The sequence below is a fragment of the Rutidosis leptorrhynchoides genome, chromosome 3 (genome assembly GCF_046630445.1).
Source record: "Rutidosis leptorrhynchoides isolate AG116_Rl617_1_P2 chromosome 3, CSIRO_AGI_Rlap_v1, whole genome shotgun sequence".
In the NCBI taxonomy this organism is placed as follows: Eukaryota; Viridiplantae; Streptophyta; class Magnoliopsida; order Asterales; family Asteraceae; genus Rutidosis; species Rutidosis leptorrhynchoides.
The window spans coordinates 670,552,884-670,572,000 of NC_092335.1; positions in this window are offsets into that span (position 1 = coordinate 670,552,884).

The window sequence follows — 19,117 nt, forward strand, 5'->3', positions numbered from 1 at the left end:
ATTCACTCAATACGAATTAGTTGTGAGCAGTATGGAGGACCACATTTGACAAAAGATTGTCTCAGTATTGAATTAACAATGGAACAAAGAGAGAATATTTCATACATAAACCAAAGGCCTGGAAATAATTATCAGAATAATTATCAACCGCCAAGACCAATTTACAATCAAAACCAGAATTATAACCGAAATATTCCATACAACAACCAACAAGGTCCTAGCAATCAACAAGTATCCAATAATACTTATAATCAGCAAAGACCGAATTTTCAAAACAAACCACCACAACAAACCGATGATAAAAAACCGAATTTAGAAGATATGATGACGAAGCTAGTTGAAACTCAAACGCAGTTTTTCACATCTCAAAAACAAACTAATGAACAAAATGCTCAAGCATTTAGAAATCAACAAGCTTCTATTCAAAATCTGGAACAAGAAGTGAGTAACCTAGCAAGATTAATAGGTGAAAGAAAACTGGGAAGTCTACCTAGTGATACAAATGCTAACCCCCGGAATGAAACAGCTAAAGCCATTACCACAAGAAGTGGTACAACACTTAAACCACCTGAAATACCTGTAACTTCTGATGAAGCCATTCCTACTCCACAAGAACCACAACCTGATCAAGATAAGGAAAAAGAACCGGTAGTTGAAAAGGTTAATGAAAATAACACAGTTAAGGATAAACCTTATGTTAAACCATACCAACCACCACTTCCTTACCCGAGTAAAATGAAGAAAGAGAAACTTGAAGCCGAGCAATCCAAATTCTTGGATATGTTTAAACAGATAAATGTAAATCTTCCTTTCATTGATGTGATTTCAGGAATGCCAAGATATGCTAAATTCTTGAAAGATCTAATCTCAAATAGAAAGAAAATGGAAGAACTCTCGGCTGTTACTATGAATGCTAATTGTTCAGCAGTGCTGTTGAATAAGATACCAGAAAAACTATCTGATCCAGGAAGTTTCACAATTCCATGTTTTCTGGGTAGTCTTAGTTCAAATCTAACGCCGTATTCACTATACGCTAAACTAGACCTTGGAGAATTGAAACCAACCAGAATAAGCATACAACTAGCCGATAGATCAATAAAATATCCTAGAGGGATAATGGAGAACATGCTAGTTAAAGTTGGTACTTTAGTATTTCCAGTAGATTTTGTTGTTTTGGACATGGAAGAAGATTCTCAAGTTCCTCTCATATTAGGAAGACCATTCTTAAACACGGCTAAAGCAATGATAGACGTGTTCGGTAAGAAATTGACCCTAAGTATAGAGGATGAGAGTGTTACCTTTTCAGTTGATAGAGCAATGCAACAACCACAATCTGCAGATGATACATGTTATTATATTCAAACTATAGATGCACATGCAGAATTATTAGAAGAATTTCCAGAATTACAAGGAACAGGAGAATGTTCTTTAGGAGAAGGTAATGAACCAATTGATGAAGCTGAAATGTTAGCTACACTTATAGCTAATGGATATGAACCAACAACAGAAGAAATTCAAATGCTAAAAGAAGAAGACAGATATCGATATAAATCATCGATAGAAGAACCTCCGAAATTAGAGTTAAAGCCACTTCCAAACCATTTGGAATACGCTTATTTACATGGTGAATCTGAATTACCTGTAATAATATCGTCTTCTCTTACTGAAAATGAAAAATCACAACTCATTTCTGTGTTAAAAGCTCATAAACCAGCCATTGCATGGAAGATTCATGATATTAAAGGAATAAGTCCTTCGTATTGCACACATAAAATCCTTATGGAAGAAGGTCATAAAACGTACGTGCAACGCCAACGAAGACTAAATCCTAATATGCAAGATGTAGTTAAGAAAGAGATTATTAAACTGCTAGATGCAGGTTTAATTTATCCAATCTCTGATAGTCCATGGGTAAGCCCAGTTCAATGCGTACCTAAGAAGGGTGGCATGACTGTCATTACAAATGAGAAAAATGAGCTTATTCCTACTAGGACTGTAACAGGATGGCGTGTATGTATTGATTATAGAAAATTAAATGACGCCACCAGAAAAGATCACTTTCCCTTACCTTTCATAGATCAAATGTTGGAAAGATTAGCCGGAAATAGCTACTATTGTTTTCTAGATGGATTTTCCGGATATTTTCAAATTCCAATAGCACCCGAGGATCAAGAGAAAATCACATTCACGTGCCCTTATGGTACTTTTGCTTACAAACGCATGCCATTTGGACTTTGTAACGCCCCTGCAACCTTTCAAAGATGCATGATGGCGATTTTTCACGACATGATAGAAGAATGCATGGAAGTATTCATGGATGACTTTTCAGTCTTCGGTGATACATTTAAATCATGTCTAATTAATCTGGAACGAATGCTAATTAGATGCGAAAAATCAAATCTAGTACTTAATTGGGAGAAATGCCATTTCATGGTTAAAGAAGGCATCGTTCTTGGACATAAAATTTCAAAAGAAGGAATTGAAGTGGATAGAGCTAAAGTAGATGTAATTGCTAAACTTCCACATCCCACCAATGTTAGAGGAGTTAGGAGTTTTCTAGGGCATGCCGGTTTTTACCGACGTTTCATAAAAGATTTTTCTAAAATTGCCACTCCTATGAATAAACTCCTAGAAAAGGATGCGCCATTCATCTTTTCAGATGAATGTATCAAATCTTTTAATATTCTTAAAGAAAAACTCACTAATGCACCGATCATGATAACACCAAATTGGAATCTACCATTTGAACTAATGTGCGATGCAAGTGATTTTGCAATGGGAGCCGTTTTAGGACAAAGGATTGAAAAACGATTTCAACCTATATATTATGCTAGTAAGACATTACAAGGAGCACAAACGAACTATACAACTACTGAAAAAGAACTCCTTGCTATTGTCTTTGCTTTTGACAAATTTCGATCATATCTCGTTCTAGCAAAAACGGTGGTCTATACCGACCATTCTGCTCTTAGATACCTATTTTCAAAACAAGATGCTAAACCAAGATTAATCCGTTGGATCTTACTCTTACAAGAGTTTGATATTGAAATCCGAGATAAAAAAGGAGCAGAAAATCTCGCCGCTGATCATCTTTCTCGTCTTGAAAATCCTGAGTTAGAAGTTCTAAATGAATCGGCCATACAAGACAACTTTCCTGATGAATATCTATTGAAGATAGATTTTAAAGAAATCCCATGGTTTGCAGACTATGCAAACTACTTAGTTTGTGGATTCCTTGAAAAAGGATTATCGTACCAAAGACGAAAGAAATTCTTCAGTGATATAAAACACTATTTCTGGGAAGATCCACATCTGTTTAAAAGTTGTCCCGATGGAATAATACGCCGATGTGTATTTGGAGATGAAGCTAGTAAAATTTTAAACCATTGTCACACAGGACCAACATGAGGGCATAATGGGCCTCAACTAACAGCAAGAAAAGTTTATGAAGCTGGATTCTATTGGCCTACAATTTACAAAGACGCAGACCTTCTTTGCAAATCCTGTGATGCATGTCAAAGGGCCGGAAAAATAAGTCAACGTGATGAAATGCCACAAAATGTCATCCAAGTATGTGAAGTATTTGACATTTGGGGTATTGACTTTATGGGTCCATTTCCAAAATCTAATAATAATCTATATATACTCGTAGCCATTGATTATGTATCTAAATGGGCGGAAGCACAAGCTCTCCCAACTAACGATGCACGAGTTGTAGTCAACTTTTTAAAACGTCTTTTTGCAAGGTTTGGAACACCGAAAGCTTTAATAAGTGATCGGGGTACTCATTTCTGTAATAATCAACTTGAGAAAGTTCTTAAAAGATATGGAGTAACTCATAAAATCTCCACCGCATATCATCCACAAACAAGTGGACAAGTTGAAAATACCAACCGAGCTTTAAAACGTATTCTAGAGAAAACCGTAGGATCAAATCCGAAGGAATGGTCCATTAAATTGGAGGATGCACTCTGGGCTTTTAGAACAGCCTACAAAACTCCAATTGGAACCACACCTTTTAGACTTGTTTATGGAAAAGCATGTCATCTTCCAGTAGAAATTGAACACAAAGCATTTTGGGCTTTGAAGACATGTAATCTTGATTTACATGAAGCCGGACGTCTACGATTAAGTCAACTAAATGAATTAGAAGAATTAAGACATGAAGCATACGAAAATTCGTTAATCTATAAAGAAAGAACGAAGAAATGGCATGATAAAAGAATCAGAAGTTCAAAAGAATTTAAAGAAGGAGACAGAGTTCTTCTTTTCAATTCACGATTCAAGCTATTTCCTGGAAAATTGAAATCAAGATGGTCTGGACCATTCATAGTCAAAAGAGTTTTCCCATACGGAACGATAGAATTAATAAATTCAAATGGGATTGAATTTAAAGTTAATGGTCACAGATTTAAACATTACATACATGGTCCGATGGAAGTCAACAACGAAGTTAATCACAATTTCGACACCACAGCTAACTAAGTGTGGGGAGAATCAAGTCTTTAAAGGATAATATGTATTTCTATTAGAGTTAGATTGTCTGTTTTCGTGTAGTTCTCGAAAATGGAACCCGAATGGTCTTTCCCTAGCAGACCCTAAAGAACTAGTCTTCTCCTCCCATTCTGAATTTTTATTTTTTTTAGGTTTTTACGAAATGAAGACTGCCTGTGAACTAAACCATGGTCTAATGCTACACGCTTTGATCACTAAACGTAATAATGACATACTCCCGAGTGAAATAGTATCAGTAATCAGAGAAAGAATGGACGGAGTTAGAAAAGAATCCAGATGCGAAGATAATAAGTTACAATTTGGTAAAGGAAAATCAAAATCCGCAGCGAAAAGAAGAGCACGACACCTAGAACGATGTCACAAATGCGGAAAATGGTCACATGGAGGTAAATGTTCAAATAATCAAACCTATTCAAATACCGAATTTGTTACTTTATGCAGAGACGGACCGTTCATATGTTTAGAAGAAAAGACACTGAATGCTCGAGGTTACGCCTATGTAGCCATGGAAAATCAATTAAACCGACTATCTTATGAATGGGATAGATCATATAACTAAGAAATCTATTTCACAGGTATGTCTGTACAGTTTTTATTTTTATTTTTATTTTTAACCTTTTGATAATAAACGCTAATTTGTTCGCTAAAAAGTATTAAATTGGTATTGAATAAAATTAGGTTTGGCGACCGAAATTATTGATATCATTCAAAAATTTATTACATCATTGCGAAATTTAACGTTTATTCTTAAGGTATAAATATCTTTAATCAATCAACCCAAGATATTTCAAAAATTCGTCATGAGTTAAATTAGGTCTTGGAACCGAAATTACTTTACCGAAAAGAGGGGCGCATATTTTTGATAATATTTGATTGATTAAAGTGGGATAAAAAGACAAAAAGATTTTTAATTTTATTTTTACCATATTTTTAAAATAAATATTTAAATCTTAAATTAATATTGTAAACTTTGTAAAAACAATATTTTTAAAATTGTAAATATTTGAATTTTTAAATTAAGTTTGGTGTGAATTTTTAATTTTTAAAATATGAATTTTTAATTTTATGCATTTCAAATTTTAAGTTTGGTGTGATTTTTTTTAATATTAATTTTGAATTTTATATTTATGTTGTGTGAATTTAAAAACAAAAATTTACTTTATCTCATTAAGTTAAAAATATGATTTTTAAAATTCGTCGTAAGTTGAAGACTAGGTCTTTGAACCGAAATTGCTTTACCCGAGGGAGGGACGAGAACTTTTATTATCATTATTTTTAATCTTATTGAATTAAAGTATGCCAAAAACATTAAAAAAAAATCTTTACTTTTAAAAACCGCGCTTTGATTTGACAAATTTTAAAATTTTGTCGAGGGACAGATTAGGACAACGATCCGAAACGGCCTCGCTCCTAAAGGAAAACAAAATTTTTAAAATTTAATTAATTATAAGTTTTATAAAGCATAAGGTTTTACAAAAAAAAAAAAAAAAAAAAAAAAAAAGCTGAAAACACTGTAGCCGGCACCCCATGCGATCGCATGGGGTTTGCACTTGGAACCCATGCGATCGCATGGGGACCAAATGCTGGTCAGGAACAAAATACAGCAGAGAGTCTGCTTCTACACCACAACACACACATACCCGAAAATACTCCCAAATATTCACCAAATTTCACCAAAATTCACCGTAATTCGTCATTTTTCTTGCTCTAATCATGCCTAGATTCTCATTCTTCAGCAAATTGGTAAAAATTACACTCCTAAACTCTATAAATTCCTAGTTTTTGTGATAATTACCAATTTTTTTACCTAATGCAATTTTGTTAATTTCTAGTGTAATTAGTGTTAAATTGTTAGTATTTTATGCATGTATAACCTAGATTGATGCTATTTAACATGATTTGAAGCCAAAAACTTCAAAATTTTTAGAAATCTAGGGTTTGTGTTCTTGAGCAATTTGGGGCTTTTTGATATAAACAGGTTATGGCCGATTTTTGTCATGAATTATTGCTAAATTGAGTAGTGTAACATGTTTAGATAGTTAAATGATCCAAACAATGATCCTAAACATGATTTTTGGAGATTAAAGTGGACTTTTTAAGTCCAAAATTCATGAACTTGATTAATGTGATATATTTGCCATTTGAGACTTGTTTAATTATTAATAATGAATATTCTGACATGTTATTTGAGTTAAATGCTTATGAACTTTGTATACATTTTCATATATGCTTATTTGAAAAGTGTAGAATTGTGAAAAATTGTGAAAATGTGTATAAGTTTAATTTTGATTTAACATGTTATAGTGATTGTTTTAAGTTGTTATTTTTCTAACACTAATGCATATTTGGATGCACAATTTTTGTGTTTAATGTGTTTTACAGAGAGCCGATACTGGAGGTTCAGGAGCATCATCATCTAGACGACCAGCACCAGAACCAGAACCAGAAATGCAACACGAACAAGAACCACAACAGGAACAACAACAGCCTGATCAGCACATACCTTATTATGATCCAGTACAGTTTGTTGATGAATTCATAGTATTCCCAATGAGGCCGCCAGTAGAATTCCCAACGATTCCTGAGCACACACTACATCCTAATCTGAGATTTGATAGAAGATGGAGAGATTACGAGACATATCAAAGGAACAAATTCAAATTGGTAACAAAAAATGTAGAGGTGCCAAGGGTAATTGATTGGGCCCCTTTGGAAACGGTCCATCTAGCTGACCGTGTTAGACAGCTTTTAGTTCAAAGGTATGGCAGTTCTTCTTTTACAGATTGGGAACGTCTTTTCACCATTCGTAGACCTGTATATAAGGAATGGTGTGTTGAGTTGATGAGTACTGTATCACTTGATACAAATATAGTTAGGATAGATGATAGAAGATTTCTTAGGTTTATCCTTGGCGGTAGGATGTACAGAATGTCCATGCTGGACATGGCCAGGGCCTTACAGATATATACTCCTGGTGAGTTGCTATTACCCGATTGTACAAACTTGATTCATTATGGTGAACGGGTAGATAGTAACTTTGACGCTGACGCCATTTGGAGGCGTATGTCACATTTTGATGTTTTTACACGAGCAGGAGGACACTCCTATACACATATTGACAGAGCCGAGCTTCATATTATTCATAGATTTTTGGCCAACTCGATTACACAAAGAGGTCATAATAAAGAAAAAATTACCTTATATGATTTATTCTACCTAAAGTGTATTCGGGATCCTAGAAGCTTTGTCAATATCCCTTACTGTGTTGCTTTTTATTTATCTAAAATGGTAGAGGGAATGCAGGACGGGAGTATAATAGGAGGAGGTATTTTTGTTACTCTCATTGGAGAGTATTTAGGTGTTGATAGGAACCAAGGGGGTCCATTACAGATTTGTAGAGAACAGGTTGAGCCCTTAGGATTAAAAGTTTATGTAGGTGCTAAGGTATTGAAAAGTAGATGTAACCAGGCAGTACCCTATGAGGGATCTCATCCTCAGGTAGAGAGAGGCTCAGACGAGGAAATGGAGGAGGCGGAAGACATTAGGGATGTCTTTCGAGATGCTATTCTTGACGTCCACGTTCGTATAGATGAGGAAGCAATGACGAACGCGGCAAGACATAGTATGTATGAGCAGTGGAACTCCGAGCGAGTATACGAGGATTATAGGCGAAGCCAACACGATAGCTGGTTAGTTCATCAGCACCAAATCATGAGCCAGCTATCATATCAGGTACCAAATAACTATGTACCTACTCGACCTGCTCATTTTCCGCCACATAGCCCCGATATCCGACCACCCTTTAACCGGTATGACTATAACCAAGCCTATCAGAACACCTATAACCAACAATGGAACCCACCCGATGAGATGAACTGGAACCCCTATCCAGACTGATTTAGTTCCAATTGGTTATTTTTATGATTTTTATGTTTTTATCTTTTGAGTTTTTCATGTTTAAACTTATGTTATTGGATAAATTTGTGTAATTTTTATTATTTTATTATTATTGTGTACTAATATTTCATATTTAGAATTTGAAAATGGGATATTAAGTCCCATTTCAAATTGCCATGCATGATTATACTTGTATGTATGTATATTGTCGATTGTTCAAAACAGGGTAAAACAGCGCATTTTCAAAGACTGGCATTAAGTTCAGCAAAAGCTACTAATTTTGACGACAAGATAACAAATAAATGTGATGTCACAACAGACGGAATGAACAAATGATGTGCACCATTTATCATTCAGCAAACAAACGCCAATATATTTGGAAACTTTGGTAAAATTTAATCATTTTCACACAAATCACCCTCAATAATTTAAATTGTTACTGATTTCTTGCAAATGAGGGCATTGCAAGATCTTAAGTGTGGGAAGGGGTTAAATTCTTTCGGATTTTAAAATTTTTATCTTAAACACTTGGTTACCATTAAAAATACTAGTAAAGCAGTAGTTGTATTAGAATCTAGTGCTCTCTGATAAAAAAGAACAGCCCTAGTCTTATATACTGACTACCCAATTCTAGTAAAATTTTTCAAAATTTTCAATTAAATGAATTCAAATCATGTTTATACATATTTATGAACGATAAAACTAGGTTTTAACACCGAAATTATTGTTACCTCGGAAAGGACATAAATTGAGAAACAAACTAAAATGTTAAAATTCATTTAAAATGGAATAGAGGACGATAAAAAGGAAAATAAAAGCCAAGTGTGGGAAAATTTACCAAGTTATTTTAAACATATGTCACATATATCTGTAACAAATAACTGAAAATACTTTTGCTTTGAACTAAACTAAACTGTTTTACCCAATGAAAGAAAAGAAGAGATGGATCTACACGATGAATCAATTCCATCATTAAAAGGAAGTAAAGTCTTCCGAAAAAGAAACGCGCTTCTTGATTTAGGTCATGAAGTTGTCGTCCAGACCAGCTGTAGGTTGACGAAAAATCTAGAAAAGTCATCACTAAAATCAGCAGGAAATCCACGGACCTCAGCATGTGGGACTGTAAACCATATCGTTACTACCATTGTTTATACCGTCGTATAAAAATCACTGATGTACAAAGTGTGAAGAATAAAGAAGTGATTCTAGTATTTCAAGACGATATTCCTTGAGGACAAGCAACGCTCAAGTGTGGGAATATTTGATAATGCTAAAAACGAACATATATTTCATAGCATTATTCCTTAAGAAAGACAAGCTTTTAGTTGCAATTATTCTATTTACAAGTGATATTCGTTTAAATAATAAAAGGTGAAGACAAAAGACAGATTCGATGAATTGAAGACGCAAACGACCAAAAAGCTCAAAAGTACAAAAGACAATCAAAGAGGTTCCAATTATTGATAAGAAACGTCTCAAAATTACAAGAGTACAAGATTCAAAACGCAAAGTACAAAATATAAAATTGTACGCAAGGACGTTCGAAAATCCGGAACCGGGACCGGAGTCAACTCTCAACGCTCGACGAAATGGACTAAAAATTACAAGTCAACTATGCACATAAATATAATATAATATTTAAATAATTCTTATAATTATTTAATATATTATATTATTTATAAAACGTCGGCACAAGGAAACAAGCAACATGTGAGCTCTCCCAGCTGGCCATGCGATCGCATGGCCAGGAAGAAGGAAGTCCATGCGATCGCATGGCATGAAAAGTCAGGCCACACCTCCTATAAAAATCGAGCTTTGGTGAACCAAAAACATATCCATCTTTCTCTCTTCTCTCATATATACGTAAAATATATATATATAATTTATATTTTAATTTTAATTTTAATTATAATTCTAATAATAAGGGTATGTTAGCGAATGTTGTAAGGGTGTAAGTCGAAATTCTGTCCGTGTAACGCTACGCTATTTTTAATCATTGTAAGTTATGTTCAACCTTTTTACATTAATGTCTCGTAGCTAAGTTATTATTATGCTTATTTAAAACGAAGTAATCATGATGTTGGGCTAATTACTAAAATTGGGTAATTGGGCTTTGTACCATAATTGGGGTTTGGACAAAAGAACGACACTTGTGGAAATTAGACTATGGGCTATTAATGGGCTTTATATTTGTTTAACTAAATGAAAGTTTGTTAATGTTAATATAAAGATTTACAATTGGGCGTCCCTATAAATTACCATATACACTCGATCGGACACGATGGGCGGGGTATTTATATGTACGAATAATCGTTCATTTAACTGGACACGGGAATGGATTAATAGCCACTAGAATAATTAAAACAGGGGTGAAATTACATTCAAGGGTAATTGGTGTAATTGTTAACAAAGTAATAAAACCTTGGTTTACACGCAGTCGATAACCTGGTGTATTCACTAAACAAAGTATTAAAACCTTGTTACAATTCGAATCCCCAATTAGTTGGAATATTTAACTTCGGGTATAATAATAATTTGACGAGGACACTCGCACTTTATATTTATGCCTGATGGACTGTTATGGACAAAAACCAGACGGACATATTAAATAATCCAGGACAAAGGACAATTAACCCATGGGGCATAAAACTAAAATCAACACGTCAAACATCATGATTACGGAAGTTTAAATAAGCATAATTCTTTTATTTCATATTTAATTTCCTTTATTTTATATTTAATTGCACTTCTAATTATCGCACTTTTATTTATTGTTATTTAATCGCACTTTTAATTATCGTACTTTTTAATTATCACAATTTTATTTTATCGCACTTTTATTATTCGCAATTTCATTATCGTTATTTACTTTACGCTTTAAATTAAGTCTTTTATTTATTTAATATTTTACATTAGGTTTTAACTGCGACTAAAGTTTTAAAATCGACAAACCGGTCATTAAACGGTAAAAACCCCCCTTTATAATAATAATATTACTTATATATATGTTTGTATTTTTATAAAAGTAACTAATATAGCGTTACGCTTTGTTTAAAGATTTCCCTGTGGAACGAACCGGACTTACTAAAAACTACACTACTGTACGATTAGGTACACTGCCTATAAGTGTTGTAGCAAGGTTTAAGTATATCCATTCTATAAATAAATAAATATCTTGTGTAAAATTGTATCGTATTTAATAGTTTTTTCTGCTAAAATTAATAACTATTTTATATACACCTCGCAAAACATCAATTACCCTAAGCACCTCTACCTCTTTTGTTACTAATTTGAATTTATTACTTTGATATGCCTGGTAATCTCTCCATCGTCTATCGAATCTCAGATTAGGATGCAACGTGTGTTCAGGAATCATTGGGTATTCTACAGGTGGATTCATCGGAAATACTATGAATTCATTAACAAACTGTAGCGGATCATAATAAGGTACATGTTGATCAGGCTGATGTTATGGTTCCTGTTGTGGTACTTGTTTGGGTTCATATTGCATTTCTGGTTCTGGTTCTGGAGCTGGAGCAGGTCTTCTAGATGATGATGATGATGAACCTCCAGTATCGGCTCTCTGCAAAACACATTAAACACAAAATTTGTGCATCCAAATATGCATTAGTGTTAGCAAAATAACAACTTAAATTAACCATAATAACATGTTAAATCAAACTTAAACCTATACGCATTTTCACAATTTTTACAATTCTACACTTTTTCAAATAAGCACATATGAAAATGTAGACAAAGTTCATAAGCATTTAACTCAAATAACATGTCAAAATAGTCATTACTAATAATTAAACAAGTCTCAATTGGCAATTATATCAAATTAATCAAGTTCATGAATTTTGTAACTAAAAAGTCCACTTTAATCTTCAAAAATCATGTTTAGGATCAAAGTTTGGATAATTTAACTACCTAAACATATTACACTACTTAATTTAGCAATAATTCATGACAAAAATCGGCCATAACTATTTATATCAAAAAGCCCCAAATTGCTCAAGAACACAAACCCTAGATTTCTAACAATTTTGAAGTTTTTAGCTTCAAATCATGTTAATTAGCATCAATCTAGGTTATACATGCATAACATACTAACAATTTAACTCTAATTACACTAGAAATTAACAAAATTAAATTAGGTAAAATATTGGTAATTATCACAAAAACTTGGAATTTTTAGAGTTTAGGGGTGTAATTTTTACCTTTTTTGATAAACTTCTGAACAATTTCATGATTAGAGCGAGAAATTTGACGAATTACGGTAAAAATTTGGTGAAATTTGAGAGAGTTTTGAGAGATTTTCTTGTATTATGTGTGTGGTGGTGTGAAGAACACAGCTCTCTGAGTTATTTATTTCTGGCCAGTTTTTCAGCTCCATGCGATCGCATGGAGTTGAAGTGTAAAACCCATGCGATCGCATGGGGGTCCGGGTACAGTGTTTTTGCTTCTTTTTTTTTTTAATATAAAAACCTTATAACTAATAAAACATATAATTAAATAAAAATTAAAATTTTGTTTCTTTTTAGGACGAGGGCGTTTCGGATCGTTGTCCTAGTCCATTCCTCGACAAAATTTTAAAATTTGTCAATTCAAAGCGCGGTTTTAAAAGTAAAGATTTTTGAGTTTTTTATTTTTTTTTATTTTATGTTTTTGGCATACTTTAGTTCAATAAGATTAAAAATAATGATAATAAAAGTTCTCGTCCCTCCCTTGAGTAGAGCAATTTCGGTTCAACGACATAGTCTTAAACTCACGACGAATTTTTAAAAATCAAATTTTTAACTTAACGAAATAAAGTAAATTTTTGTTTTTAAATTCACACCAAACTTAAATTTAAAATGCATAAAATTAAAAATTCATATTAAAAATTCACACCAAACTTAAATTATATTTTTGTTTTTATACATACAAACTTATATTAAAAATATTAATTTTTCAAATATTTACAATTTTAAATATATTGATTTAAAAAGTTTACAATATTATTTTAATATTAATTTTAAAAATAAAGTAAAAATAAAATTAAAAAACTTTTTGGTCTTTTATCCCACTTTAATCAATCAAATATTATCAAAAATATACGCCCCTCTTTTCGGTAAAGTAATTTCGGTTTCATAACCTAGTTTAACTCATGACGAAATTTTGAAATATTTTGGGTTGATTGATTAAAGATATTTATACCTTAAGAATAAACGGTAAATTTCGCAGTGATGTAATAAATTTTTGTATGATATCAATAATTTCGGTCACGCATACCTAATTTTATCGAATACCAATTTAATACTTTATAGCGAACAAATTAGCGTTTATTATCAAAAGGTTAAAAATAAAAATAAAAATAAAAACTGTACATACTTACCTGTGAGATAGTATTCTTAGTGATATGCTTTAGCCCACTCATAAGATAGTCGGACTAATTGATTTTCCATAGCTACATAGGCGTAACCTCGAGCATTCAACGTTTTTTCTTCTAAAAATATGAACGGTCCATCTCTGCATAAAGTAACAAATTCGGTATTGGAATATGTCTGATTCCTCGAACAATTTCCTTCGTGTGACCATTTTCCGCATTTGTGACATCTTTCAAGGTGTCGAGCTCTCCTTTTCGCTGCGGATTTTGATTTTCCTTTACCAAATTGTAACTTATTATTTTCGTTCCTTGATTCTTTTCTTACTCCGTCCAATTTGCCTCTAATTAATGATACTATTTCACTTAGAAGGGTGTTATTATTACGTTTAGTGATCAAAGCATGTAGCATTAGACCATGGTTTAATTCACAGGAAGTCTTCATCTCGTAAAACCTAAAAAAATAAAAAATCAGAATGGGGGGAGAAGAATAGTTCTTTAGGGTCTGCTAGGGAAAGACCATTCGGATTCCATTCTCGAGAACTACACGAAAAGAGAAAATCTAACTCTAACAGAAATACATATTACCCTAAAAAGATTCGAACCTCCCCACACTTAGTTGAAATTGTGATTAACTTCGTTGTCAACTTCCATCGGATCATGTATGTAATGTTTAACTCTGTGACCATTAACTTTAAATTCAATCCCATTTGAATTTATTAATTCTACTGTTCCGTATGGGAAAACTCTTTTGACTATGAATGGTCCAGACCATCTTGATTTCAATTTTCCAGGAAATAGCTTGAATCGTGAATTGAAAAGAAGAATTCTGTCTCCTTCCTTAAATTTTTTTGAACTTTTAATTCTTTTATCATGCCATTTCTTCATTCTTTCCTTATAGATTAACGAATTTTCGTATGCTTCATGTCTTAATTCTTCTAATTCATTTAGTTGACTTAATCGTAGACGTCCGGCTTCATGTAAATCAAGATTACATGTCTTCAAAGCCCAAAATGCTTTGTGTTCAATTTCTACTGGAAGATGACATGCTTTTTCGTAAACGAGTTTAAAAGGTGTGGTTCCAATTGGAGTTTTGTAGGCTGTTCTAAAAGCCCAGAGTGCATCCTCTAATTTAATGGACCATTCCTTCGGATTTGATCCTACGGTTTTTTCTAGAATACGTTTTAATGCTCGGTTGGTATTTTCAACTTGTCCACTTGTTTGTGGATGATATGCGGTGGAGATTTTATGAGTTACTCCATATCTTTTGAGAACTTTCTCAAGTTGATTATTACAGAAATGAGTACCCCGATCACTTATTAAAGCTTTCGGTGTTCCAAACCTTGCAAAAAGATGTTTTAAAAAATTGACTACAACTCGTGCATCGTTAGTTGGGAGAGCTTGTGCTTCCGCCCATTTAGATACATAATCAATGGCAGCGAGAATGTAGAGATTATTATGAGATTTTGGAAATGGACCCATAAAGTCAATACCCCAAATGTCAAATACTTCACATACTTGAATGACATTTTGTGGCATTTCATCACGTTGACTTATTTTTCCGGCCCTTTGACAAGCATCACAGGATTTACAAAGAAGGTGTGCGTCTTTGTAAATTGTAGGCCAATAGAATCCAGCATCGTAAACTTTTCTTGCTGTAAGTTGAGGCCCATAATGCCCTCCTGTTGGTCCGGTGTGACAATGGTTTAAGATTTTACTAGCTTCATCTCCGAATACACATCAGCGTATTATTCCATCGGGACAAGTTTTAAACAAATGTGGATCTTCCCAGAAATAGTGTTCTATATCACTAAAGAATTTCTTTCGTTTTTGGTACGATAATCCTTTTTCAAGGAATCCACATACTAAGTAGTTTGCATAGTCTGCAAACTATGGAATTTCATTATAATCTATCTTTAATAGATATTCATCAGAAAAGTTGTCTTGTATGGCTGATTCATTTAGAACTTCTAATTCGGGATTTTTAAGACGAGAAAGATTATCAACGGCGAGATTTTCTGCTCCCTTTTTATCTCGGATTTCAATATCAAACTCTTGTAAGAGTAAGATCCAACGGATTAATCGTGGTTTAGCATCTTGTTTCAAAAATAGGTATCTAAGAGCAGAATGGTCGGTATAGACCACCGTTTTAGCTAGAACGAGATATGAACGAAATTTGTCAAAAAGCAAAGACAATAGCAAGGAGTTCTTTTTCAGTAGTTGTATAGTTCGTTTGTGCTCCTTGTAACGTCTTACTAGCATAATATATAGGTTGAAATCGTTTCTCAATTCTTTGTCCTAAAACGGCTCCCATTGCAAAATCACTTGCATCGCACATAAGTTCAAACGGTAGATTCCAATTTGGAGTTATCATAATTGGCGCATTAGTGAATTTTTCTTTAAGTATATTAAAAGATTTGATGCATTCATCTGAAAGGATGAATGGAGCATCCTTTTCTAGGAGTTTATTCATAGGAGTGGCAATTTTAGAAAAATCTTTTATGAAACGTCGGTAAAAACCGGCATGCCCTAGAAAACTCCTAACTCCTCTAACATTGGTGGGATGTGGAAGTTTAGCAATTACATCTACTTTAGCTCTATCCACTTCAATTCCTTCCTTTGAGATTTTATGACCAAGAACGATGCCTTCTTTAACCATGAAATGGCATTTCTCCCAATTAAGTACTAGATTTGATTGTTCGCATCTAATAAGCATTCGTTCAAGATTAACTAGACATGATTCAAAAGTATCACCGAAGACTGAAAAGTCATCCATGAAAACTTCCATGCATTCTTCTATCATGTCGTGAAAGATCGCCATCATGCACCTTTGAAAGGTTACAGGGGCGTTGCAAAGTCCAAATGGCATGCGTTTGTAAGCAAAAGTACCATAAGGGCATGTGAACGTGGTTTTCTCTTGATCCTCGGGTGCTATTGGAATTTGAAAATATCCGGAAAAACCATCAAGAAAACAATAGTAACTATTTCCGGCTAATCTTTCCAATATTTGATCAATAAAAGGTAAGGGAAAGTGATCTTTTCTGGTAGCATCATTTAATTTTCTATAATCAATACAAACACGCCATCCTGTTACAGTCCTAGTAGGAATAAGCTCATTTTTCTCATTTGTGATGACAGTCATGCCACCTTTCTTAGGCACGCATTGAACTGGGCTTACCCATAGACTATCAGAAATTGGATAAATTAAACCTGCATCTAGCAGTTTAATAATTTCTTTCTTAACAACATCTTGCATGTTAGGATTTATTCTTCGTTGGCGTTGTACATACGTTTTATGACCTTCTTCCATAAGAATTTTATGTGTGCAATACGAAGGACTTATTCCTTTAATATCATGAATTTTCCATGCAATAGCTGGTTTATGAGCTTTTAGCACAGAAATGAGTTTAGATTTTTCATTTTCAGTAAGAGAAGACGATATTATTATAGGTAATTTAGACTCACCATGTAAATAATCGTATTGCAAATGGTTTGGAAGTGGCTTTAACTCTAATGTTGGTGGTTCTTCTATCGATGATTTATATCAATATCTGTCTTCTTCTTTTAGCATTTGAATTTCTTCTGTTGTTGGTTCATATCCATTAGCCATAAGTGTAGCTAACATTTTAGTTTCATCAATTGATTCAGTTCCTTCTCATAAAGAACATTCTCCTGTTCCTTGTAATTCTAGAAATTCTTCTAACAATTCTGCATGTGATTCTATAGTTTGAATATAATAACATGTATCATCTGTAGATTTCGGTTGTTTCATAGCTCTATCCACAGAAAAGGTAATGCTCTCGTCATCTATACTTAGGGTCAGTTTCTTACTAAACACGTCTATTATTGCTTTAGTCGTGTTTAAGAATGGTCTTCCTAATATGAGAGGTACTCGAGAATCTTCTTCCATGTCCAGAATAACAAAATCTACTGGAAATACTAAAGTACCAACTTTAACTAGCATGTTCTCCATTATCCCTCTAGGATATTTTATTGATCGATCGGCTTGTTGTATGCTTATTCTTGTTGGTTTCAATTCTCCAAAGTCTAGTTTAGTGTATAGTGAATACGGCATTAGATTTTTACTAGCACCTAAGTCTGTCAATGCTTCTATTGAACTAAGACTACCCAGAAAACATGGAATTGTAAAACTTCCTGGATCTGATAATTTTTCTGGTATCTTATTCAACAGTACTGCAGAACAATTTGCATTTATAGTAACAGCCGAGAGTTCTTCCATTTTCTTTCTATTTGTGATTAGATCTTTCAAGAATTTAGCGTATCTAGGCATTCCTGAAATCACATCAATGAAAAGAAGATTTACATTTATTTGTTTAAACATATCCAAGAATTTGGATTGCTCGGCTTCAAGTCTCTCTTTTCTCATTTTACTCGGGTAAGGAAGTGGTGGTTGGTATGGTTTAACATAAGGTTTAGCCTTAACTGTGTTATCTTCATTAACCTTTTCAACTACCGGTTCTTTTTCCTTATCTTGATCAGATTGTGGTTCTTGTGGAGTAGAAATAGCTTCATCAGAAATTATAGGTATTTCAGGTGGTTTAAGTGTGATACCACTTCTTGTGGTAATGGCTTTAGCTGTTTCATTCTGGGGGTTAGCATTTGTATCACTAGGTAGACTTTCCAGTTTTCTTTCACCTATTAACCTTGCTAGGTTACTTACTTCTTGTTCCAGATTTTGAATAGAAGCTTGTTGATTTCTAAATGCTTGAGCATTTTGTTCATTGGTCTGTTTCTGAGATGTGAAAAATTGAGTTTGAGATTCAACTAGCTTTGACATCATGTCTTCTAAATTTGGCTTTTTATCATCGGTTTGTGGTGGTTTGTTTTAAAAATTAGGTCTTTGCTGGTTGTAAGTATTATTGGATACTTGTTGATTACTAGGACCTTGTTGGTTATTGTATGAAACATTTCAGTTATAGTTCTGATTTTGATTGTAGATTGGTCTTGGCGGTTGATAATTATTCTGATAATTATTTCCAGGCCTTTGGTTTATGTATGAAACATTCCCTCTTTATTCCATTGTTAGTTCAATACTGAGACAATCTTTTGTCAAATGTGGTCCTCCACACTGCTCACAACTAATTCGTATTGAGTGGATATCTTTAGTCATCTTTTCTATTCGTCTCTCGACAGCATCTATCTTTGCGGAAATGGAATCTAAGTCATGGCTAGAATCGGCTCTAGCTGCTTTAGATGATCTAACGATATCTTTTTCTTGGTGCCACTCATGTGAGTAGGAAGCAGTGTTATCAATAATTTTGTAAGCATCAGTTGCTGTTTTCTTCATAATGGAACCACCAGCTACTATATCGATGTCTT